General features: G+C 35.9%; 1 long non-coding RNA gene across 1 annotated transcript in view; it reads left to right on the top strand.

The window, feature by feature from the left end:
• LOC144339042 (uncharacterized) overlaps positions 1-9,690 on the top strand; it is a 93,632-nt gene extending 83,942 nt beyond the window's left edge. The window contains exon 4 of the long non-coding RNA XR_013413609.1: positions 9,189-9,690. This is a non-coding gene — a long non-coding RNA (uncharacterized LOC144339042). The remainder of the gene's footprint in view (positions 1-9,188) is intronic.
• The last annotated feature ends 17,572 nt before the right edge of the window (positions 9,691-27,262 follow it).

The raw sequence follows: 27,262 nt of genomic DNA, 5'->3' as shown, positions 1-27,262 counted from the left end.
TAAGGACTGCTTTTTGAAGATGTATTAGGAGAAATGTATTAGGAGAAATGCTTAAACAATGAGTTGGTGTTAACCAGATAAAGGAGAGAGAAAGGACAGAGAAAGAAACATTTCTAATGGCACAGAATGAAGAGAGGACATCTTGAAAGCCTGCACGTTGACTATTAGTTGGTTTATAGAGAATAATAAAAATGATCAATGGTAAAAGTAGAAAAGTGGTTGTTGGCCAGATCATCAATGTTGGCATATACCATGCTAATTATTTTAAAATTTATGTAATATCACTAAGCTATTTTTAATTGGGAAGTAACAAAATAAGATTTTTGTTTCTAAAGATGATTCTGTCATTGGTGTGGAGAATATATCCTGGTGTGCTGGTAGGGGAGCAAGCATGGGATAGAAAAGTCAGAGAAGGGATGTTGAATTAATGTTTCTGAGAACTAATAAGGGACTCAACTAAAGGTGTAGCAATGAGCAGGATGTGTAGTTTGTGGAAATATTTAGGAGATAGAATTAATAGGACTTGTTCAGTTTCAGATCCCTGTGTGGCACGTCATCCAGATGTCCCTTTTCAGTACAGATTTGAGTGTTTGAGTCTCTGCTTAAAAGATATATCTAAGCTAGGGGATTAGATGTGGTAATAGTGTGAGACTAGTGGGTCATTGAAACCATGAGACCAAATGTTGTCACTTAGAGAAAAATGCATAATGAACACAGTAGAGGCTGAGGACAGAAACCTGGCAAGACTAAATTATAAGGAATATAAGGAAGAAACAAAGGCCACAAAGGAGACTGAGAAACTGAAGCCAGAAGGATAGGAGGGCAACCAGGAGATAGAAGGATTTTTGAAGAGAATATGGGAAACTATGACATCTAAAATTCTGAGTAATTAAAGCTAAAGATGTATATAATCAAAGTGCATAAAATTATGTGTAGATGTTTAGTAATAGACCAAGATTCATAAAAAAAGGTGTTATTCACAGAGGCCTGAACGATGTCATTTTATTCACATATATGCACACATATTATATAGAGAGGTAACTCTAAATATTGTGCCACAAACATAATACAGGATGAAAATCTCAAATAGATTTATATGAAGCTCAGGAAAATTACTGGATTCATGAATTCATTAACCAATTTGACAAATATTGATTGTATATAAGGCACTGGGTTAGAATATTTTATAGTCTTTCCTCTGCGAACTCCTGAAAGAAATTTTGGTGGCACATACTTCTTCTGCTCCTATAATAGAGGTATCTATATGTCCTCTGCAGTAGATGGTTCCTAAGAGCAGATGCTATGATTCATTCTTATGGTGTACTAAAATTAGAACAATGTCTTGCACATAGTAAAACTACAGACAATATTTAGTGATTGGATGAAGCATGACACTGGGAATAGAGGACTTTGTGATTGATTATATCCATCAAAAAGATGTCCCTTGGCACTGCTGTCAGAGACAACATTTTTTGCTAAATGTTCTGACTCAGAACAGCTTTTCCAATGCTGCTTTAGAGAGACATGTAAAGTAATGGCTACTGACAGTATTCATGAGTAATATGCTCAATGTGGACCACAACTTTAAAAAGTCTATCTTTGATAACAAAATTGTTTTTTCTATTTATTTGTGATTTGTTCTGAACACTTTTACCACTCCCGAGCTGTTTTTAGTTCCCCCTTGAAATTTCTCATGATTCTGGTCTTACTTTCTGTATCTTTTATCCATGGATCTGTGATTGGGAGGCACTGGACTCATTCAGTCATCCTGGCTATCACTATGCCAATGTTAATGTTTTTCTGAATAATGATATGCTCTATTCAGATACATTATTATTATTTTTTTTAACCTTCATTCTACCCATTGCACTACAATTTATTGCCATTACTTTCTACCAAATAATACATCATACCATGTTTGGCTATTTAAATTATTCCTAATTATGTTCTTATAAAAATATTGTCTCCTCTTGCCTTCCTACTCTTCAAGTATGTTACGATACCTTGAGTTGCACTTCTTAAAAAGATATGCTGGGTCCCATTATGTTGCCCAGGTTGGTCTCAAACTCCTGGTCTCAAGTGATCCTTCTACCTCAGCCTTTCAAGTAGCTAGGACTACAGGCACATGTTACCATGCTCAGCTTGAGCTGTGCTTTTAAGATATAAACTAGTCTGTGTTATTTTTCTTTTTGCTTTTAATTTGAATTACTATCCTTGACTTTTTCGTCATTGTAGTTGCTCTTCTGAAATTACAATATAAATAATCTAAATTGATTCAATATTTAGATATCAAGATTTAAAAACCTAATTTCATGCAATTTTCCAAGTAGTATAAAAATGCACTTTTTATGTTTTAAAAATGTAGCAATTTAAACACGAAGACCTTCTTAATCTCTATTAGTTACTAGATCATAGACCTTCTTAATCTCTATTAGTTACTAGAAGAGCACATTTTTTAAACATCTGTGTTTTATAAAGTTCTTTGTATTATATAGACTGTGCATGGGATTTATATATAATGTAAGGTATTGTTTGATCCCAAAAGGCCAGGCACAATTCTTCTGAATTTTATCTGAAATAATATATATATATTTTTTCAAGACAAGTTTCCCTCTTGTTTCCCAGGCTAAAGTACAATGGTGCGATCTCAGGTCACTGCAGCCTCTACCTCCCGGGTTCAAGGGATTCTCCTGCCTCAGCCTCCCGTATAGCTGGAGTTACAGGTGTTCGCCACCATGCCTGGCTAATTTTTTGTATTTTTAGTAGAGACAGGGTTTCACCATGTTGGCTAGGCTGGTCTCGAACTCCTGGCCTCAGGTGATCTGCCCGCCTCAGCCTCTCAAAGTGCTGGGATTATAGGTGTGAGCCACTGCGCCCGCCTAGAAATAACTTTTTTTTAAATTATCATTCAATCAACATCACAGATTTGATCACATACCACATGCCATGCACTATGTAAGGCATTGTGCTGAGTATTATCAGTGAGACCGGGGTGAATTGTCACCGGCTATAGTTCCTGCCCTGCAACTACTCACTTCAGTGTGAAAGACAGAAGGATGAACACATTTCTAACACATATAGAAAAAGATAAATTGTTATACCGGGGATAAAACATATAATAGAAATATGAAGTAGAACAAGACAGAGACTTAACAATATGGCTTGGCTTCGTGGCAGAGATGGGATTTGAGTTAGACCTAAGTGAATAGGCTTCCAAAGATGTCTATCAAGGGAGGACATTCTAGATAGTGGGGATAGTATGAGACATGGAAACAAAAGAGTAGACATCATTTACAGAAACATGGGTTGTTGTGTTTAGAACATGTATTTTACAGGGAAATAGTGCAAGAAAAAATGAATAATTTTATGGAAAATTCTGAATGCCTGGCTGGGAAGTTTTGACATTATTAGAAAGGGCACTGTGAAACAATATTAAACAGAAATGTATATGTTTTGCATTCTTTTTATTTTCTCCATTTATAGTTGAAATCATGGCAATACATTTAAATATGTCTATTAATGTGATTTTCTTTTTTAAATTTTTTGTGGTACAGTCCTTCATGTAGCCTCACTGTATCTCAAGGAAGATAGGCATCACTACATCAGAGACTAAAACAACAAGAGAGACAGAGAGGACAAAGAACATCAGTACTAATTTTGAATTGCAAAATTATGTTTCTGTGTTCTTAGCAAAACAACAGCCTTAATATTTTAGTGTTGCTACAATATAAGAGGATTTTCTAATTTTCTATACCTTCACTGAGAGATCTGGTGCCAGTGATCTGACTCTACTGTAGTGCTCCTTCCCCACTGTGGAGTGGACACTGTTTTAAAGCTTAATCCTCCAGAGAAGAAGCGAGAGATGATATGCAGAAGAGGCAGTAGAGAGTTCAACCTGTGTTCCATCTGACTGTGTAAGAAAAAAGACAAGTATAATCAAAGTAGAAAAGAACATCTAGCGCCGATAGACACTTTTCTAAAACTTGGTGATTTGAGTATCCTTCTCTGCTACCTCCACGTGCTAAGAAAGCCTGTTGATATCTAGACACCATCTCTCCAAAAAGCATGAAGAAGGAGAAAGCATCTGAAAGACCTACTTGAGAAAGACACAATCAACCAGAAGAGACAAGTTAACAAGGAAGAAAAAAAATACTGTAGTCCAGGTTATTTGAAGAGTGTTTTGTTTTCCCTTCTACTATTGAAAGAAGTAGGAATTTCAAAGGAAAATCAGATGAGTTTTAGGAAAAAAAATGCCATGTGCTTTGCATATCTGAACATTGTAATTTCTCTACCTCTTGAAGTGGTTCATCAGTTTGTAACTAATTATTCACTTCTTTTAATTATACCACAACAATCAGATAGTAAAGGACTAAGAAGGCATCATTCGGGCTAGTCAAGCCCTGTAGCCATTTGCTTCTCTCAATTGTTGCCTGGGTCACAGGTCGGAACCAGTGACTCATAGGTCCAAGAAGGAAGGGAGCTGGAGAGCCTCAGGTTACCTATGAAGAAGGAAGCAGGGAAGTTGAGAGACAGGAGGAGAGTAAAGGAGACAGGAAGTACGATGTCGGGCAGAAAGAAGACTGGCGATTACATGACTGAGATCTAGATTATTTGGATATATTGATCGCCTCTCCAAGTTGGGTACTATCACTTTGGGGTATATAAGACCATATTGGGCCGGGTGTGGTGACTCACGCCTGTAATCCTAGCACTTTGGGAGGCCGAGGCGGGTGGATCATGAGGTCAGGAGATCGAGACCATCCTGGCTAACACGGTGAAACCCCGTCTCTACTAAAAATACAAAAACTTAGCCAGGCGAGGTGGCGGGCGCCTGTAGTCCCGGCTACTTGGGAGGCTGAGGCAGGAGAATGGCGTGAACCTGGGAGGCAGAGCTTGCAGTGAGCAGAGATCACGCCACTGCACTCCAGCCTGGGTGACAGTGCGAAACTCTGTCTCAAAAAAAAAAAAAAAAAAAAAAAAAAAAAAAAAAAAAAAAAGACCATATTAAATTTATTTCTATTTATTTTATTTAAAAGTTATTTACTACTTGATTTATTTTTCGTTCAGTCAAGTTTTGTAAAATAAACTTATATACTCTTTTCTTTCCCTCCTTATTGCCATCAAGCCTTTAAACCTTAAACTAATTACTATGTATCTGTTTAGGAGTTTTATTTGTCAATACTTACAAATATTAATATAAAGATCCTATCATTTCAAACCCTACTGTTAAATATGAAGAAAAATGCATTTGGCATTTTATGTAAAACGACCTTATTTCAAACAAAACATGCATGCAATAAAATGAAAAATGTAGCTAGTGATGCAAATCAGTGGTTGCCAGAAAGGAAGAAGACATGAGGTACTGACCCCAAATGGGTGGGAGAGAACTCTTGGGAGTGGTGGAAATGTTCTGTGTCTTTCTTTTATGATGATTACATGGCCACGTCCATTTGCCAAAACTCATTGAACTGGACACTTAAAATGAATACAGTTTGTCATATGAAAAGTCTACTTCAGTAAACTTGATTTAAAAAGAAAAAGAATGTTTTAAACATAGTAATTTTGCCGTCTCATCAAGGAGGTATGGTTTCTTAGGTTTGAATTCCTGCTGGGGCCCTTACAAGTTGAGTGGGCAAGTGACAACCCTCTATGCCTCAGTTTCTTTATCACCTGGAATTAACAGTAATATCTATTCCCCAGTAGCTGTATTAAAGAAACATGACGATGTATGTAAAGCATATAGGGGGAGGGCCACGAGGACATAGCTTCATCTTATCTGTAGAGACAACTTAGAGGTAATAAGGAAACCTTTACTAATGGACCTTAATAATACAATCTCAATTATAAGAGATAGTTCAAATCTACATATATAATTATTCTTTTCTCTAATATAAAAGTATTCTTTCTTTTTTTTATTTCAGGAGAAAATATCATACTCAGTTTTTCTTACATAAACTTTGAAGGGAAAAAGTTTTTAATGTGCTGTTCATAAGGAGGATTGATACAGCATTCTAGTAATGGTCGTATAGTTTTCTTCCAAATCCCAAGTTCCAAAGTACACTGTACCAAAAATGAAAATGAACTGTATTAGATCCTCTTACAATAACTTCCTTTAAAAGTAAAAGATCTCAGTCTCTTCTTTGGTTCTATTACCAGTCTTGGAATGTTCTTCAGCTGAGTTCTTTTAAATCAGCTTAATTTATGGTTCAAGGTAACATAGTTACTTGCGTATGAAGTTAATTCATTTAAACAAACAGTCTAGCTCCTGATTCTGAGATTTACATTGTGTCCAAAGATGGTATAAAATACATTCACTCCCTCAGAATAAAATGATAAGAGTTATTGCTCTTGGCCTCTCTATAACTGTTCTTGTTAAAGAATGAGTTGGCTTTTTTAAATGATGACTAAAAAGCTCATCATCTTAAAGATAGGAAAGGAATGAGTTTACCACAAAATACTTAAATAAGATTTCACCAGAGGCTGACGAAAGTCAGGGAAAAATAAAATCTCTTAGTTATTTTTGTTTGCAACTTACATCTGACTTCCACTTGCTTATGAAATGAATTCAAGAGAAGGCCTAGAGCCTTGTACATTGTAGATACATACCTGGAAGGTTTGGGAGGAAAAAGATAAGTGAAATTAAGCTGAGTTTATTTATTTAAAAATGTGCTAAATATCTTCAATTTCCTGTTATTGAGCAATAGTGATCAGAGTTGGTGAAGAACCGATATTTGCTGCATGGTAGTGAAATGTGACCTATAATTTTGAACACATTCAATTACTCATTTGTATTCCAGCATCCAGACTTCACTCAGCCCATTAATTTTAGTGAAATTTACAATATAGTAGACAAAAGTGCCTGTTCCAGAGTCAGGCAAATCTGGGCTTGAATAGTGGCTCTCCAATCCAGTAAACAAGTAGTGTGAGCTCCACACCTGCCTCTCCAACTTGAAAATAATGATAGTAGCCAGATCACAAGCTTTTGAGAGAATTAAATTTAGTAGCACATAGCAAAGGCCTATTTCTACTTCTTGCACATTGTAGGCTTGTCCAGCGACCCCTTCCTCCATTCCCACATAGAAGTTCCTGTGGTGCAAGTGATTGTTGTATACTGGGTATACTACAATAAGCAAAATTTAAAATCTCACTTTCTGTTTCTTTGTACGCAAAGGAAATGGGGAATAATACAGGAGAATCATACCTTTTTAAAAATTTCCAACTTTTATTTTAAGTTCAGGGAAATCATACCTTTACACAAATGTATTTAATCCCTATTTTAACCTGCCCTACAATTTTTTGACCTTATATACACAATCATCTATGTCCCATATAATTCACGTTTTTTTTCCTCTAAGTGTTGCTTTTTTGAAGATGTAACCATATTTTTTTAGTCTTCCTTGATAGACGCCAACGTGGCTCAGTCTGCACTCTCGTAACAGGTTACTCTGGGAGCTTTTAGTCTCTCTGTTTATAATTCAGTTGAATTTTGCCATCCCCAGTTGTCTACTGAGCAACTTTATATGAAAAATAACTGCATGTGGATGTAGCATATTGAAAAATAAAATCATTATCCTTTCTCTTGTCATCCCTCCTTTCTTTGGGTTCTTCCGTCCATATTCCTCTTCCCCGTTGGCGATTCTCCCACATACTCAGGTGTTATTGTTGTTTTCTTTTGTTTTTCAGAGTCTTGCTCTTGTCGCCCAGGCTGGAGTGCGGTGGTGCAATCGCGGCTCACTGCAGCCTCCGCCTCCCGGGTTCAAGCGATTCTCGTGCCTCAGCCTCCTGAGTAGCTGGGATTACAGGCACCCACCACCACTCCTGGCTAATTTTTGTACTTTCCGTAGAGACAGGGTTTTGCCATGTTGGCCAGGCTGATCTCAAACTCCTGACCTCAGGTGATCCTCCTGCCTTGGCCTCCCAAAGTATGGGGATTATAGGCATGAACCCCTGCTCCCAGCCTGTTTTTTAAATTAGACATCATTGAAGCATTCTTCGTGTCTCATTTTTCTTTCTTACCATACCTTACTGATCCAGTTCAATTCACTCTATGACCCAACATGAAACCTCTCAGCTGGTGTTATCATTTACACAGCCTTTCCAGACACAGGACAAGATGATTCTTGCCTCCACTCTTCCTTCATGCTGTTTACTCTATTCAGAATGTTCTCTGAACAAGCTATGATTTCAAGGTCCAGTTAAGGTTTGCATGTTTCCATGTTCAATGTTTTCATGAGATCTTATTTTGGGGCAGGCATTTAGACCTTGTGGCATCAGCTCTCTTATTTTCTAGTATGATGGTCTTATGTATATGTTTACCTTCCTTGAGAAGGTCGACAGTAGGCAAATAGGCTCTGTGTCAGATGTACTAGGCTCAATTCTTAGCTTCGTAACTTACCAGTTTTGTCTTCAATAAAATGGATTTTATGTAATACCGATAATTTGTTGATATAATAATAAAATAATATAACTTAAATTTTTTATTAGAAACTATCGCATATAGAACAGTTACTTTTATTATGCTTTTGCATTTGAATCTGATGTGGCCTCAATCAAAAAAAGTTACCAAGATTGTTCAAAAATTGCTTGTTTATTGACTAATTGGGCTGAAAATTTAAGAATACATTATTGCTTCATGTGTGGAGGAAATAGGCAATGTTTCTCATGAAACATGTATCAAGATATTTAAGATCATGACTTTTTTTTTTTTTTTTCAAACATGGTCTCACTTTATAACCCAGGCTGGAGTTCAGTGGCATGATCATAGCTCACTGCAGCCCCCAACTATGAGGCTCAGGTAACCCTCCAGCCTTGGACCTCTGAGTAGCTATAACTACAGGCACATGCCACAATGGTTGGCTAATTATTTTTTATTTTTTATTTTTTTTGTAGAGATAGAGTCTCGCTATGTTGCCTAGGATTGTCTCAAACTTTTGGGCACAAGCAAACCTCTTGCCTCAACCTGCCAAAGTGCTGGGGTTATGGGTGTGAGCCACCACACCTGGTCAAGATAATAAATTTTTGAAAAAGGTGGAAGTAGCTTAGAAAATGAATATCCTGAATACAATGCCTTGTATTTACCATTAAATGAAATTAAAAGTAAAACAAAAAATAGAATGAAACTATATCCTGGCACATAGTCTAGTCATACTAATTCATTTCTACAATTTTTCTTGTTTCCTTGCCTCCAGACTTTTCCTGCTTTATTTTCTTCAATGCCCAACTCAGAGATAAATCTTCCTAAAATGTCATTCTCACCATGTTGCTTTCCTGATCAAGAACCTACAAGCTCTGCATCAAGATCCCAATTCTCAGCTGGGCATGGTGGCTCATGCCTGTAATCCTAGCACTTTAAGAGGTCGAGATGGGTGCATAGCTTGAGCCCAGGGAGTTCGAGACCAGCCTGGGCAACATGGGAACATCCCATCTCCACCAAAAAAAAAAAAAAAAAAAAGGAAAATTGGCCAGGCGTGGTGGTGCATGCCTGTAGTTCAGCTACTCGGAGGCTGAGGCAGAAGGATCACTTAAGTCCAGGAGGCTGAGGTTGCAATGAGCTGAAATTGCACCACTACACTCCAGCCCAAGTGATACAGTGAAAGACTCTAATCAAACAAACAAACAAAAAAACCCAAAAAATCCAAATTCTCTACTTGAAATTCATGGTTCTGGCAGAGACACAACAAAAAAAGAAAATTTCAGGCCAATATCCTTGATGAACATCAATGTGAAAATCCTCAATAAAATACTGGCAAACTGAATCCGGCAGCACATCAAAAAGCTTATCCACCATGACCAAGTCGGCTTTATACCTTGGATGCAAGGCTGGTTCAACATACGCAAATCAATAAACATAATCCATCAGATACACAGAACCAATGACCAAAAACACATGATTATCTCAATAGATGCAGAAAAGGCCTTTGACAAAATTCAACACCCCTTCATGCTAAAAACTCTCAATGATGTAGGTATCAATGGTACCTATCTCAAAATAATAAGAGCTATTTATGACAAATCCACAGGCAATATTATACTGAATGGGAAAAACTGGAAGCATTCCCTTTGAAAACTGGCACAAGACAAGGATGCCATCTCTCACCACTCCTATTCAGCATAGTATTGGAAGTTCTGGCCAGGGCAATCAGGCAAGAGAAAGAAATAAAGGGTATTCAAATAAGAAGAGAGGAAGTCAATTGTCTCTGTTTGCAGATGACATGATTGTATATTTAGAAAATCCCATTGTCTCAGCACAAAATCTCCTTAAGCTGATAAGCAACTTCAGTAAAGTCTCAGGATACAAAATCAATGTGCAAAAATCACAAGCATTCCTATACACCAATAACAGACAAACAGCCAAGTAATGAGTGAACTCCCATTCACAATTGCTACTAACAGAAGAAAATAAGGAATATAACTTACAAGGGATGTGACAGACCTCTTCAAGGAGAACTACAAACCTGTTCAAGGACATAAGGGAGGACAAAAACAAATGGAAAAACACTCCATGCTCATGGATAGGAAGAATCAATATCTGGAAAATGGTCATACTGCCCAAAGTAATTTATAGATTCAATGCTATCCCCATCAAGCTACCATTAACTTTCTTCATAGAATTGGAAAAAAACTACTTTAAATTCATATGGAACCAAAAAAGAGCCCTCATAGCCAAGACAATCCTAAGCAAAAAGAACAAAGCTGGAGGCATCATGCTACCTGACTTCAAACTATACTACAAGGCTACAGTAACCAAAACAGCATGGTACTGTTACCTAAACAGATATATAGACTAATAGAACAGAACAGAGACCTCAGAAATAATGTCACACATCTACAACCATCTGATCTTTTACAAACCTGAAACAAACAAGCAATGGGGAAAAGATTCCCTGTTTAATAAATGTTGTTGGGAAAACTGGCTAGCCATATGCAGAAAACTGAACTGGACCCCTTCCTTACACCTTATACAAAAATCAGCTCAAGATGGATTAAAGACTTAAATGTAAGACCTAAAACCTTAAAAATCCTAGAAGAAAACCTGGGCAATACCATTCAGGACATAGGCATGGGCAAAAACTTCATATCTAAAACACCAAAAGCAATGGCAACAAAAACCAAAATTGACAAATGGGATCTAATTAAACTAAAGAGCTTCTGCACAGCAAAAGGAACTATCATCAGAGTGAACAGGCAGCCTACAGAATGGGAGAAAAATTTTGCAATCTATCCATCTCACAAAGGGCTAATATCCAGAATCTACAAATAATTTAAAGAAATTTACAAGAAAAAAACAAACAACCCTCTCAAAAAGTAGTCAAAGGATATGAACAGACACTTCTTAAAAGAAGACATTTATGCAGCCAACAAACATGTGAAAAAATGCTCATTATCACTGGTCATTAGAGAAATGCAAATCAAAACCACAATGAGATACCATCTCATGCCAGTTACAATGGCGATTATTAAAAAGCCAGGAAACAACAGATTCTGATGAGGATGTGTATAAATAGGAATGCTTTTACACTGTTGGTGTGAGTGTAAATTAGTTCAACCATTGTAGAAGACAGTGTGGCGATTCCTCAAGGATCTAGAACTAGAAATACCATTTGACCCAGCAATCCCATTACTGGATCTATACCCAAAGGATTATAAATCATTCTACTATAAAGACACATGCACTTGTATGTTTACTGCAGCACTATTCACAATAGCAAAGACTTGGAACGAACCCAAATGTCCATCAATAATAGACTGGATAAAGAAAATGTAGCACATATACACCATAGTATACTATGCAGCCATCAAAAAGGATAAGTTCATGTCCTTTGCAGAGACATGGATGAAGCTGGAAACCATCATTCTCAGCAAACTATCACAAAAACAGAAAACGTAACACCATATATTTTCAATCATAAGTGGGAGTTGAACAGTGAGAATACATGGACATGGGAAGGGGAACATCACACACTGGGGCCTGTCGGGGGGTTGGGGGACTAGAGGAGGAATAGCATTAGGAGAAATACCTAATGTAGGTGACAGGTTGATGGGTGCAGGAAACAACCATGGCACGTGTATACCTGTGTAAAATCAGCATGTTCTGCACGTATACTCCAGAACTTAAAGTATAATAATAATAAAAAAAAGAAATTCATGGTTCTTTGCCATCTGGTCCCAATTTATCTATTATTTTAGGAGACGTGACCAACGAAGTGTTTCTACTGAAGGTGTTCAAAATTTTATCACTCATGACATGAATCGTCAATGCCTCTAGGGCCATCTAAAGTAGTTTCTGTTTCATGAAAACTTCCTTAACTATTAGAACTGGTATTATTAGTATAGGAATCCAATATCAAATCAAAATACATTCATTGTTAATTAGAAAATGTCAGGCTTTATGGTGGAAGCTTTGAGGAGTAGAAAGATGAATTAGATACAGACTTTGCTTCCAGTCTATTACGAAGTTTATTGGGGCTCATAGAAAGTGCTGTCAAATGGAGAAGAGAAAAGAGTAATGCATGTTTTGTGTGTGTGTGTGTTCATTTCTACAATTATTGGGATCAGAGAAGTGTTTGGGGGTATGAAGTGACATCTAAATTACCCTTGGAAAAAGAGTAAACTTATTCTATAAGCACAGTAGACATAGCATCTAAGAACCCACAATACCTTTAGGAACCCACAAAAATGTTTTAATTTTAATTTATTGCAAATTCAGAAAAATAATAATGCATTTCTATATGTAATGTATTCATTTAACAAATATTAAGCACCTACTATATCTTAGATATCGTACTAGGTATTGAGGACGCAGATGTAAAGAGGGAATCCTTGTCATTATGGAGATGACCTTCTAATAGGTTCAGAAGACAATGGACACACAAACTATCAAATAAATAATAATTTTCCAATGTAGTAAATGCTTTGAAGGCAGTAAAGGTAGGCAACACATAGAATAAATGTAGAGTGCTGTTGTAACTGAGGTGGTCAGCACTCCAAGCGGGAGGAACATAGTAGAGGAAAAGCAAGTTCCCAAGAGCTCGCATGTTGACAAATCAGATATGGGGTTGGTATGCCTGGAGTGAGTGAATAAGGGAACGGCTGTATGGAATTAGGATGGGGAAGAAGTTTACATTTTTACATGTGATTGTGTAACATCTTGTGTCTCTACCTTTGTTAACTTGTCTTCTTTAAAATTTATTTTAAATTTATACTAACTTGTTTTTAAAATTTATCTTTTCAAAGTATTTTGAAAATTTTCTGGAACAGGGTGGTGTGTTTAAAATTCTCTTATATCCTGCCCAATATCTAGCAGTACATTGAGATTATGAAAGACATTCAATAAACAGTTCTGATTGGTCTGGGTAACAGAAAATATATTCAGATATCAAATAAAATTCCATTGAAAGGAACCAAGAATTCAGTTTGGTCTTAGAGAAAATAATTTGTCATTTAGTTTATATAGTCCTATAAACATCCAAAGTAAAATAAGAGGTATCACATGGCTACTTTAAATAGTGTTGGCCCTTTTTTATTTTTATAAATTTGTTAGCACTATTCCAAGAGCACATTATGATCTATGACTCAATTTGGAATTTTATTCATTGTCATGGTAAACCAAGAAAAATGTTATCTAGCAGTAATACTCAGATATTATTTTTGGAAGCTCCAGTGAATATGTATATATTTTCCTCCAATATCTCCAAATCAAGTCTAAGAAATTAAAGAAGTATAAAGATTTAATTTAAAAGGAATGTTTTATTAATTAATATAAGCTTTGAATGCTTCCAGAAGTTGTGTTCAGACCAAGCATCAATCTGCGTTTATCAAAGAGTTAGCAAAATGACACAGTATAATGTAAGTGTAAAATAAGGAGGCAGCAAATCTGATACATTTTAATGTATTCTGTAATGCTTATAATATCTGCAGATAAAACAATTCACTAAGGAACATAGCTGTTATGATTGGAATGTTTGTTGTTTGTTCCCTCTGAAACTTACGTTGAAACATTTTTGTGGCAGTATTGAGATGTGGGGCCTTTAAGAGGTGATCCACTCATGAATTACTGGAATAACAAGTTATCATAGGTGTGAGACTGGTGGCTTCATAAAAAGAAGAAAGACCTGAGCTGGTATGTTTAGCCCCCTTATCTTGTGATGCCCTGAGCTACCTCTGGGCTCTACAGAGAGTTCCCACCAGCAAGAAGGACCTCACCGAATGCAGCCTCTCAACCTTGGACTTCTCAGCCTCCATAACTGTAAGAAATAAATTCCTTTTTATTACCTAGTTTCAGATGTTCTGCTCTAAGCAGCAGAAAAGAAAATAAGACAATAGCACTATTTATACTTGTCACAATTACTGGACTTAATTGCAGCTATCCTTTGGGGGAGGTATTGGAATTTTACATTTTATTTTAATTTTTGTTAATAGAATTAATCTGATTCCATTTATAAGTGAAAGATTGATTATGGGGAACTTACATCTCTGATAGGCTTTGCTCTTGATAGTGATGAATAAATCTTAATATTATTGCATTTGGGTAACACTTAATCTTCAAAGGGCTAGACAAACAGGAATTAATCCATCAATTAGTCTTTCCTCCAATTAAAACTGATACCCCCTGTTTCCAAGGACAGCAAAGTCCGTTAAGAAGACTTAATCTTTTGATTTTATGTAAATTTTGTCACTTTCCAAAGAAACATTAAGATTATAATCTTTATATAAGAATGAAGATTTTAAAGTGCAAATAGATTTATGACTCTTGAGGGTGGAGTGATTTATTATTAATTGCTTTCCTTTTATTCTTAACTATACTTTAAAGAATTACTCCGGCACTAAAATCCAAAGAATGTTTATATTAGATCTTCCTTTATAATTAAGTTTTGTAGACCTAATTTGGGAATTTCATTATGTAAATTTTTATATCACATTCAATTTAGCTCAGCATTTTAAAATACAATCTCACAGGTAGAATATCTAGGAGAACTAATATGTGTAAGAGGGAATTCTGTATGGAGAACCACTTACCTAATTTTTGCCTGCTTGGGGCTTCTATATGTCCAGGAATTTATATTAGAATACACATTTACACATAATCTGTTAGTATGTATACCTAGGTATTTCATGGAGGGCTCAAGATTTTTAAAGACGAAATATGGTTGGCTTAGAATCACTACACCACATATTTTAGGCAGAAAGTATAAAACATAAGATTTATTTTAAATATGTTATTTTAAACATATTTAAATATTTTAAACATATTCTATATGTTAGGGTCTTATATTAATTTCTAATTTCTTGACACTGAGAATTAAGGGCTGGCCTGGGGACGATCTAAACTAGTATTGATAATATAATAATACTAGCAGAGTGAGCGGTTCTACTTTAGGTCTTTCAATTTCTCGTTGTAATACTTACTCTTATCTTGTTATCACTGAGTGCTGCTGAATTATTCTGTACCTGTCTCTTAATTTTTAAAAAATGCTCTTATTTTGAAAAAAATCTCAATGTTATAAAAATTGCAAGAATAATTTAAATAACACTTTCCTGAGCCATGTGAGAGTGAACGACCATCGTAATGCCTCATCATCCCTGAATACTTCAGCATAGATCAAAGACTTTCTATTACATAACCACATTTAGGAAACTGATATTAATACATTACTACCATTTAAGCCCTAGATTCCATTCATGTTTTTCCAGTAGTTTCAATATGGTATTTTATTTCAATATGGTATTTTATTTCAATATGGTACTTTATAAGAAAAGAACCAGTCCAGAATTATGTACAACATTTAGTGGTCATCTTATTTTGAACTCCTTCATGCTGGAACAGTTCTTAAGTCTTTGCTTGACTTCAGAACCAAGACATTCTTAAAGATATTATAGGACGGTCATTTGGTAAGATGTTTCTCCACTGGGTTTATCACGTTTCCTCAAGGTTAGAAGATTAAAGTTACGCAAGTTGGGCATGAGTATCACAAAATGACTCTGAATGCTTTCATCCCATCAGGTGACACATAAGTTTGATTTATTCCATTACTGGTGAAGTTAACTTTGATTACCTGATTTAGGTGGTATCTTCCAGTCTTCTCACCATACTTTCTTTCTTTTTATAATTAATAAATATTTTCTGTCGGGGGGTATTTTGAGGCTATGCAAATATTCAATTTCTCATCAAAATTAATGGATTCTCATTTTATCTAATGGGTCACAGTCCAATATTCTCATTATTTACTTTGATGTTAAAATTTCCCCAGATTTGGTCAGTAGGTTTCCTTTCAAGGTAACTTCTGTAGTGTCCCTTTGACATTTCTCCATGATTTTCTAAGAATTTATTTCTTTCTGACAAGATATTCTAGGCTCATCTTACAACTTCCCTTTCCCCAACCCTAAATGAATCATTTCTCCAAGGAGTTCTGCTTCCTTTGAGTGGACCATGCTATTTAGAAATCAGAATCTGAGTGTGAGGTGTGCTCATTACTATTGGAGATTAATGATCCCAAGCTGCTCTGTGGAGGGAGGTAGGGAATACACACACACACACACACACACACACACACACACACACACACACATATGCAAACACACACACACCCCACACACTTACATCTATATGGAGCATCTATCTATCTATCTATCTATCTATCTATCTATCTATCTATCTATCATCTACCTAATTAATAGTTCACAATAATGCCATTGTTTATGAAATCCAGCTCCACAGAGTTCATTCTTGCTTTTCCTTTTTTCTTATCTGTAACCCTTTTGTCTGACATTTGAGAAACTAGGTTCTTATTATGCTTAATATATTTTTTTGATCATTGCTTCTTGTGTATCCAACTTCCTAGTGCTACCACTGTCACACCAAACTTACATGTTTACCTCATGCTGGCCTCTGATACACTGCGCAGGGATGTTGCTGTCACTGACACTTTCCTCATGAAGATACTCTGCCCATCCCATTCAGGTTCCAACATCTCTCATCAGGCTGCCACCCCATCCCTGGGCAGATGCTCCCCTTAATATTCTTATGTATTTTTTACATAATCTTATTAAATATCAACCTAGTTGTAATATCTTGGAGTGTTGTCTTATCATATACCCCACATTTCCTATTTTTTAAAAATAGTAATTTCAAAAAAGATAAAAGTGATGAACATTTTGTGCATTTCTATATGCCGAATTTATCTATGTCCTTATTTTTTCTATTTTAATTTTAAATAACTTGCTATTCTCTCTGCCTAAAACACTTAACCAGAAGTTTCCATAGCTACCTCCTTCCCATAATTCAAGTTTGTGTTACTAAAATGTCACCACTTCAGAGAGGACTTTTTAGCCACACAAAATATCACCTCCCTTTCTGTCACTTTCTTCCCTTGTTTTTCTAACACCTGTCAAAATAAATTATATTGTTTAATTACTTACTTGCTTATCGTTTCTCATCCCCAATATATATACTCTGTAAGAACGTAGGCTTTATATATTTTATTCATTGAGAAGTTTCCAATATCTTGAGTTGTGTTTAGCACAAGATATGTAGTCAGTAAACATTTTTAAAATATACTCAATAAGTGTTTGTCGAATGATTAAAATGTGTTAAGACATTGAAAATTTTTAAAAAGAAAATAGCCGTATTTAATATATATTACATAGGAAAAATATGAATTACCATAATTTAGGAGTATTTCAGTAGTTGAGAATGGGTCAAGAAGTTGAGCATATAGTAACTACAAATAATATGAAACTGGAATTTTAGATACTAGCTACATAGTTTATGAGATCTGCTAATATTATAAAAGAGTAATAATTATATATAACAAATTTTAAATAATATCCATGTATTTTTTATAAATATTAGCTATTATATGCAATAGTTAAGGAATAGAAATAGTAACTACTACTTGAAGCTTATTTCAAATATTTTATTATTTCTTTATCTCAAATTTTACAATTTTTAAATTGAAATTGGTAAGGACACATAATTTGAAATGTAAGCCAGATCAATTTTGGCGCAAGTGACAGAAACCCCATTTCAAATAGCTTATGTGAAAATAGATTTTATTTACTTATGTATCTACAAAGTCTAGGATGGACTTCATGCGTCACTAGATCTAGAAGCTTATGAAATCTTAAGGTCCCTATAGCTTTAAAATCTCTTTCTATTTATCTCTTCTTACTTTTCTCTTGAAGAATTTATTTATGGCAGATGTTTTCTGTATGGTTTCTAAGGACTTCATCTGTTGACACAAGTAGCAAAGTCACAATGGAAAGGGCATGCATGCAAAGGTAAGAAGGAGTTAATGCAGATTACCCACCACAGCCTAGAGGTCACCCAGTGTAATGCTGGGCTTACATCAACCTCATCATTAGCTTTCTTGGAGCAAAGGGGAACCTTTTACCTAAGAGTTCTTGCAAAAATATTTGTGAAGACTCTAAATTTTGTTTTGTTTTTTTGTTTTTTTTCCACATTCCTACCTCTAAATTGATTATTGTAGCCATGGAAATGGTCACTCTTTTGAAAGGCTCTAGGTTATGTTTCAACCCTAGAACTGTAGGGTGGGTCAGCTGCACATAAAGCATAGGAACTAAGAACAAGGAGAGAACAAACTCCAAGAGATGCTGCCAGAAAATAATAAATATATGCAATAGCAATAGAACTGAGAAGTTCCTATAAGTTGAGAGAGAAACTCATTTTTTTTGGCATTTCTTGTATTTGTCCCTTATACTTTCTAATAAAGAAATATCATGAATGGGATCACTTCATAGTTTACCTTGAACCAAATTTAAGTCCTAGGTATGATTCAAGTAAAAGGAAAATATTCCTACTCTGACTGAAGTAAGATATTTTGGAAAATGCTTCAAATTTAGACTCTACTTTGTGTGTGTACATGTATATATGTTCATTATTTTGACCAAATAAAAAAGAAAATCAACCTTCTTTGCTATTTTTCTCATTCAGCTGTTATGTATTATACTGTGTCTGTGATAAGGGGCAAGATGAATTAAAAGTTAAGGACAATTATTTGTATTTTGTATTTTATTTGAAAATCCCATAAAAAAGCTGAAAATTTGATGACTTGTAAAACACTAGAAGAAAAGGAAGTTCAAAAAGGTTTTATATTCTTGGGACTGGAGACAGATTTTGTTAGCATGGGAGGCAATATTCTTAGTGGTTAGAGGAACAATTGGGTCTCATACACATCTGGGAAGAAATTCAAACCCTGTCCTTTACTGGTGATGAAATACTTGTCAAGTCCTCTACTTTCTCTAAGCATTAATTTCCTTACCTGTTAAATGAACATGCAAATAATATCTAACTCACAGGATTGCAATGAATAGTAAATGAGTTACTATATACATATATCACTGAGTTTACTACATGGCCCATAAGAAGCTATTTGTCATTCATCATACATTTTGAAAATATTCAAAAGTTGTTCTTAATTATTTATGGTAAGTCATTTACCATGACAAAACTATGGCTTGAAGATGAATATGTTACCAGTGTTAGGCAATAGCTCAGCAGTCATTAACATGTTAATCTACATTATTTTTCAGTTTCCCAGAAGAAAGCATGGTTATAGGCCATAAACATAGAAAAAGTTCATTTTGAGTGAAGAGAAGATGAAAACAGGCCTTCATAATGGGGTACACTTGGGGGAAGCAGGATCTGGAACAAGGTTCACACTCTGGGTTTCTGGAGGCGACTTGGAAGGCATGGAAGATAATATTTTCCAAAGATGACCACAATAGCATCCCCAGTTCCACATGCCTTTCCTAATGCAATAGTCTCGCATCAGAAGTTGTAGGCTAATTTCCTCCTCATCCTGTTGAATTTAAGCTGGCCTTGGTGACTTCTTGGCCAATAGAATGTAGCAAAAGAGACACTCTGTGTCTTCTGATGCTGTTGCCATGATGAGTCTTACAGCTTCTGCTTGAGTCTCTTGGAGTGTTTACTTCTGGGATGCTCCTGCAGGGAAGCTGTTATTCTGAGAGGATTTTAAACCAAACAGAGGGGTCAAGGGTAGGTACTCTGCTTAACAGTCCCAATTGAGCTATCAGCTGGTAGCAGCAGTAATTACCAACCATATGAGTGAATCATTGTGGATGACTCCAGATGATTGTAGCCCCAACTAACATCTGCCTGTCATCATATATAAGACTTGAAGTGAGAACCACACAACTAGACTCAAACCCACAGAATTATGAGAAATAACAATGCAATATTATTTTAAGCCACTAAGTTATGTAGTTTGTCATGTGATCATAGATAACCGGAAGAGCAGGGTTAGAAATTCAGAAAAGAAAGAGTACAAGTACCAAAGCATCTAAGGAAATTTACCTAACACTAACTTGGAGGGTAAACATGAATATCTCTTCCTTTCACATCATAGCTTTGCCTGGAACCAGTCCTATTAGTACCCGGAGTAAAATCCAGACATATTTAATTGCTTGCACTATTACTTTTACAAATGATTCCACAGGAATTTTGACTGCTTAATATGCATGACTTTATCAAGATTTGTAAAACAAGAACAAATTAAGAAGCACAGAGTAGTTTTTCCTTTTCTTTTTAATTCTCTAAGGGATCTTGGGAAGTCAATTGAGTAATACCTCATTTTCTTATACACAGGGTCCCTGTTTATCTGTGTAGTTGTTTTCTAGGGACCTGTATTATAAGGTTGCATAGTGAATAAAAAAAAAAATTCATGAATGAATTAACCGCATGAAACTTTAGTTCCCTCTCAAATACCCTTTAACTATCTCGCTTTAACAGTAGAATCTGTACAGACATCTCCTGCATGCAACTTTCTGTCTCTTTGTGGTTTACTTTATCTCTATTCCTGGATGTTTGCAAGGTAAATATATTGCAAATTTATTACCAAATAAGACTGAATGTTTTGCAAAAGATACAGAATTCCATGAAGTCCAGGAGAGGATTGTTGGAAAAATATTTAGATCTCATTCAATGCCATTGACATATGAGCAAACATTTGAGAAGAAAAATAAACAAAAAACCAAGGATGTGGACAGGACTGAATTTGCAAAATAGGATTATTTAAAAAACCAAGAATTTAAGATGATCTAAGAGAGGTCCTTACAAAAATTGATTAAGCATACACGCATACATATATATATATATTTGCAAAAATAATCCACTTAATTGTATTGAAAATAATCAAATATTTGGTGTGAAATGCAGTATCGTGCAATAGTATAGATATGTTAGCAAAAAATATATATTTGTCTTTTCTAAGAATTGAACTATGTTTGCAGTTATAAGCAAAGTTTGATTGAATATCAGATTATATTTTATCACATTTTTATAATTTTTTTTATTTTTCAAGATAAAGTTTTAATCAAAATCTTTTCCTTTATTGTGAAAATGAAATTTTGGTCCCAATTTAATAATCTGATTTATTTCAGTGCCTTTTCTCCCTATGTTAAATATATTAATTATCCCCAGGTGAGGAAGGAAAATAATATTTAGCCTCCCAGATTAGAGAGAAATAATTTATTTGATAATGGTTTTCATTGTCAAGTTAATAAAGGATACTTTCTTAAATAACTCATGGTTTGCTTTCTCATAATAAGCTTGGGGTATTGGTTTACATGGAAGAGATAATATTAAAGTAATAAGAAGTATACATTTCTTTTGAGAAAGGATGGAGTCAAAAGAAATTTTGTATTTGATTTTAGAGAGTACTAAATGAAGCTCAGAATGAAAAATGAAAAACCCTGTTGTTTTTCTACTCTTCTTCCATCCATCCAGGCAACCAGCACCTATTCCACCATTTTCTGAGGAAAAACATAGGACCATGACACAGAGTCCCACCCTTGTCTCACATGGAGGGGAGATAAGCCAGCGTTATTCCATGGCCAAGCTGTGCGCTGTGCAAGACATCAAAGGGATTGATGGTGACTAGTTACAAAGTTGCTGCTTCAGGGAGAGAGGAAAAGAGAGGATGGGCCATATTACTAAAAGAAAGGACTGTAGCAGTTCAAGGAGAAGTAAGAGCAATTTAACACGTGTTATCTATAGTATACTCCCAATAGGTGTCTCTGAGAGTAACAAGAAAGCTCTGGGCAGTAAGGGCCCCTTGTGTGATATAAAGGGACAAAATAACTTGATCAGGGGTTCAAAACTCAATCACGGCCGGGCGCGGTGGCTCACGCCTGTAATCCCAGCACTTTGGGAGGCCGAGGCGGGCGGATCACAAGGTCAGGAGATCGAGACCACGGTGAAACCCCGTCTCTACTAAAAATACAAAAAATTAGCCGGGCGCGGTGGCGGGCGCCTGTAGTCCCAGCTACTCAGGAGGCTGAGGCAGGAGAATGGCGTGAACCCGGGAGGCGGAGCTTGCAGTGAGCTGAGATCGCGCCACTGCACTCCAGCCTGGGCGACAGAGCGAGACTCCGTCTCAAAAAACAAAACAAAAAAAAAAAACAAAAAAAACAAAACTCAATCACTCACTCCTCTCCTACTACCACCACCCAGCTCTTTATGGTTTGGTCACAATTACTCACATACCTTCATTGAATAATTGCCTAAATCTTCTTCTGGACTGAGTATAGAGGTGCTCTGAGTGAGTAGACCTTGTGTTCTTCCCTCCATCTTGGTAATGGAGAAGAGGCAGCTGCACCCTCCTGAGAGATGACGAGTGGGAAGTCCTTTTTATTCATAGCTGGAGAAGCAGCCAGGTGGAACTTCTGATTTCCCCTCCTCCAACAGTATTTAGAGATGTACTCTGGCAGAAGGGGAAGTAGAATAGGATGAGAATGGAAAGGAAGAGGAAGGAAAAGGGAGCAAGAGGAGCTACTTTTCACATGAGTACATACAAAAGGAGAAAAGGAATCATCTGAGTGGAAGGGTCTGGGGCAGTCTTGAGAACTCTCAGTCATGCTGACCGAAAGGGCAATGTCAAACATCAATAACACTTTTATTTCTATAAGCAAAGCATGTCAAGACAAAATCCAACACCCTTAAAAGTTTTAAGCCCTAAAGCTTTTTATCTTTTTTTTTTTTTTTTTTGAGACGGAGTCTCACTCTGTTGCCCAGTCTGGAATGCCGTGGCACTATCTCAGCTCACTGCAAGTTCTGCCTCCCGGGTTCATGCCATTCTCCTGCATTAGTCTCCTGAGTAGCTGGGACTACAGGCGCCCACCACCACATCTGGCTAATTTTTTGTATTTTTAGTAGAGACAGGGTTTCACCGTGTTAACCAGGATGGTCTCGATCTCCTGACCTCGTGATCCGCCTGCCTCGGCCTCCCAAAGTGCTGGTATTACAGGCGGGAGCCACCGCGCCCAGTCGCTCTAAAGCTTTAATGACAAACCATGTGTCAAAACACAAACAACATTTTTACTTACTTATTTTTGTCGCTTTTGGCTCTAGTTCTCCATCATGTAAATAAGAAGAGATTATAATATTCACATAAATAGGTAAAGATCAACAAAATCTTCTTTATGGAGTTCACCAAATATCACTGAAAGTTTATTGCCATTACATTGAAAGTAACACTGGGTAGGTCTGTGTATTGATGGTATAACAAGTTTAGCAAGCAGTTTGAGCTTGATGGAATAAAGATGTGAAATTGTTTTATTTTATTTTTTCCATTCACTAAATTTAAACTTGCACTGTTAAATTTCCCTGTTCTCTATCATGACAATATCTCAGGCACACTTCATATTTTTTCCATTATTTCTGTTTATTAAAAATATTTCAAGTGTAAACATTTATTTGTATATCTAATTGAAATCTAACTTACTAGTCTCCACTGTCATCCCTAATACCAGCCAGATTTGTGGCCCAAGAGATGTAATAGCTTCTTGGATTATTTTTGGCTTTTAACATGTTTCTATAGTGATAAAGTTCTCTATATAATTCATGAAAATATCAGTGTTACTGATATTTTTAAAGTCCCATAATTCCTAAGTTGGCTGACACGGCCAAAGTATTGCTCTTTAGATATTTGGGTGGTTGCATATTATTATTCTTTGGGACTTCATGGATAAGTATTGGTCTCTGGGAACAGAAACCAAGATTTTCCTGAAAGGAACCCTTTACAGAGAGAGATCTTAATGTGAGGTCAATGGGTATTTGAAAAACTATCAAAGGTAGCATTCTATAATGAAATGAATGTGATACTGGGTATCCATATATCCATATTTTAGATTTACTTTCTTTTTTAAGAAAAAAGCTCTGTTTCTCCATCAGGATACAACAAAAAAATGTGCAGTATGTAGTGATTTCAAGTGATTTTTTTAGCCACAGAATTCTCCCTTCCCCTTTCTATCCCCTTCCTTTCTCTTTCTCATCCTTTTCTCTTTCTTTTCCTTTTTCATCAATTTCTTTTCCTTCCCATCCCTTCCCTTCTTTTCTCTTTCTTTTTTTCCCCTCTAGCCTCCTCTCTTTTACTTTATTTACCTTTGCTCTCCTGCACACTCTCTGCTATGCACTCTCTCTTTCTCTGAAAGCATACAAGAAATTCCCATGCATAAAACATATACAAATAGGCAGCTCTCACTGAAGTAAAAGTCCCAGACCCAGGTTCAATTTATACAGTTTCCATTTACTTTCTTCCTGTCATGACATCTGAGGTTCTTCACTGTTATCAACTAAGTGAGAAGAAACCATTGGTGTGAAAAAAAATCTGGCTTACTCTTTAGGAATATGTAATATGGACCCAAGATGCTACTTGGTCTAGACTGGTCAATTGATTGGAAATATAAAATGAAAAGCTGTGATGTGAACATGTTTGATTACAGGACAATTCTGAAAGTTGGAGGAAGGGAGAGAAGAAGGCCGGGATAGAGAGAGGAGAATAATGTAAAAATGCAGAGAGATCAGATTTTAGGATTGCCTAATTTCATAATGGCATATGAATCTTTGGTTCCATTTTTTAATGAGTTTTGAGTGCCTTGAATTCTGTGTTATTTCCTGCATGCTTTAAATACACAGAAATACATATAGAGAGTTGTAGGTTGTGTTAGGCCGTTATTGTGTTGCTATAACGAAATAGTTGAGGCTGTATAATTTATAAAGAGGTTTAATTGGTTCACAGTTCTGCAGGCTTTAAAGGAAGCATGGTGGTGGCATCTGCTTCTAGTAAGGGCTCGGAAGCTGACAATCGTGGTGGGAGGTGACGAGCAGCCAGCATGTCACATGGCAAGAGCAAGAGGGAAGGGGGAGGTGCCACACTCTTTTAAACAAACAGATTCCCCATGAACTCAGAGTGAGAACTCACTCATTATCGTAAGGACAGCGTCAAGCCATTCAAGAGGGATGGACAACCCCCACGACCCAAACACTTCCCACTAGGCCTCACCTCCAGTATCGGGGATTATACTTCAACTTGAGATTTGGAAAGAACAAAACACCCAAACCATGTCATAGATGTACATTTTTCTTCTTGTCTGAAGTGAAATCAGGAGAACTGTGATGTACATAGAGGTTTAAGGCAAGAAAACTGACCACAGAAGTTATTTGAAGCATTTGTTATGTATTTCAGTATCTGTAGAGAATCTTTAAAGTGTACACATCCTTCAACTTATATATTCTACTTCCATGGACTTCCTTGCATGAATGAATGGAGAATAGAAATATTTCTGCAGAGATAACTTCACATAGTATTATTTACAATGACAAAAATTAACACAAATTAAACTTCTAAGAGTAGGCTAATAGTTAATAAAAAATGGCATAGTCATGTAATGAGCAATTGTAAGACCCATTTCAAGTGTTTCCTAAGAATGTTTAAGATAGGTTGTCATATTACACAACTCCAGGAGACATGTTATATTCTATTTGAAAGATGTCCTTTACAATCATGCAGTGTCTGGCCTATATTTGTGTGCCCAATATACTGGCCTAATGACATATTAAACATTAAGCCAAGTTTGGCATTATATTACTGTTAAGTAAAAATGTAGCATGCATACAAAACTATGATTTTAGTATAATCTCAGATACGTGTTACATATTTCAATAAATATATAGATATAGTATTCATTTAGAAAGATTATAGCAATATATGCCAAATTACAATAAGTTATCCCTGGACATTGGAATTATAAATGATGTAAATAATTCTTTTTGAGCATTTTCTGTATTTTCTATGATGAGTACGTATTGCTGAAAGAAGAGAAACATGACAATTATAATTTTAATCCTCCCATCTCTGGTCTGTTCAAATAGGATTAGGGTTGCCTAATTTCAAAATGGCATATGAATCCTTGGTTCCATTTTTAAATGAGTTTTGGGTGCCTTGGATTCTGTGTTATTTCCTGCATGCTTTAAATACACACAAATACATATAGAGAGTTGTAGGTTGTGTTATAAAATAAACACCAAACACTGGGTTTATAAACAACAAAATCCTTTGTTGTATCCCACACCTAATGTACTCAGGTGTCACCTTCATGGCAACTCTATAGGTATGCTTCATAGTAATAATTATTAATTTTTTATTTATTACTCAATACAGTTACCATTTGAGAGATTCTCTATAGTTATGGATTTCTAAAGTGGGCACCATGCTTCTAAATCTGATCAGACTTGAATATATTGAGAAATAACCTCATGTTTACTACAGTGAATAATTCTGTTGATTTAATGTGTAATTCTGATTTCACAAACTCAAAAAATATATAGGACTCTCCAGGGGTTTTCTAAATCAATAATAGGCTTTGATTTTTTCCAGACTATAAATGGCTTTAACCTCTAGATGTACTGATTTTCCCACTTGACTGATGATTTGTAAGTCTGCCTAACTGGCCTCCAGGGATATAAAGATTACTGTAATTTAGACTGATAGAAAATATCACAGTCAACTATGGTATAAGCCGATAAATGAAGCTGACAATTGCCTTAACACCTTTACCAAAAGGGGTATATTAAATGGGGCTGGGGACATTTTATTAAATATTACCATTAGAAGATCCGGTTATGGGGAAAAACTAACTAAGCTCACACATTGAATACATTTTTTTAACATATATTTCCTCTGTCAGTTTCAAAGGAGGGCCATAAGGAACCTCATCTGCGAGAATCTGAATGGCGCGATAGCCTGTCACACCTTCCTATGCTTGCTGTCTGTGAGTCTTTATAAGGTCTGTGGTATAGGCAAGCAAATTGATTAGTAAACAATGCTAACAAGCAACAGGTCACAACTTGGGACCACATCCAAACCAAGTTTGATGAATGCGTGCCTCTGATGGATTTGGTCATCAGAGGCACGCATTCCTATTGCTAACTTGATCTTTCACCTTG

Source organism: Macaca mulatta, chromosome 2 (genome assembly GCF_049350105.2).
Source record: "Macaca mulatta isolate MMU2019108-1 chromosome 2, T2T-MMU8v2.0, whole genome shotgun sequence".
NCBI lineage: Eukaryota > Metazoa > Chordata > Mammalia > Primates > Cercopithecidae > Macaca > Macaca mulatta.
This window is presented reverse-complemented; position numbering and strand designations above follow the sequence as displayed.